This window comes from Lipotes vexillifer, unplaced genomic scaffold, assembly GCF_000442215.2.
Source record: "Lipotes vexillifer unplaced genomic scaffold, Lipotes_vexillifer_v1.1 scaffold613, whole genome shotgun sequence".
Lineage (NCBI taxonomy): Eukaryota > Metazoa > Chordata > Mammalia > Artiodactyla > Lipotidae > Lipotes > Lipotes vexillifer.
In genome coordinates this window covers 756,317-756,776 of record NW_006792345.1, presented here as the reverse complement: position 1 = coordinate 756,776, position 460 = coordinate 756,317, and the positions used below count along the sequence as shown (strand labels likewise).

The 460-nt window shown below is 45.7% G+C and overlaps 1 protein-coding gene across 5 annotated transcripts in view; it reads left to right on the top strand.

Moving 5' to 3' along the window:
• The window catches only part of MAPK9 (mitogen-activated protein kinase 9), a 39,161-nt gene that overhangs the window by 17,012 nt on the left and 21,689 nt on the right, over positions 1-460 (top strand). The window lies entirely within an intron of this gene.

Below are 460 nucleotides of genomic sequence, written 5' to 3'. Positions count from 1 at the left end.
CAGCAGGAAGAGTAAGCTTATCTGACTTATGTTTTAAAAGAATAACTTTGGTTTCTGGGTCGAGAACCCACTGTTAGGGGTAGGACACAGAAGACCAGTCAGGAGGCTATTGCAGCAATTCAGGTGAGAGATTATGATGGCTACATTTAGACCAGAGGGGTGATAGTGATGGTAAAGGCAAGAGGTAGGATGCTGACGCTGTTTTGAAGGTAGAACCCCAGTGTTTGCTTCTAGAGAGGATGTGTGGTATGAGAGAAGGAGGGGCTGAGAACAACACTTGGAGTTTTGACCTGAGCACCAGAAGGATAAAAGTGCTCTCAACTGAGACGTGGAAGGCTACAGGAAGAACAGATTGCGAGGTAGGGTAGAATCAGGAACTCAGTTTTAGTTCAAGATGTCTGTTGGACACCCAAGTGGAACTGTGAAATAGGCAGTTAGATAAATGAGCCTGGAGTTCAGC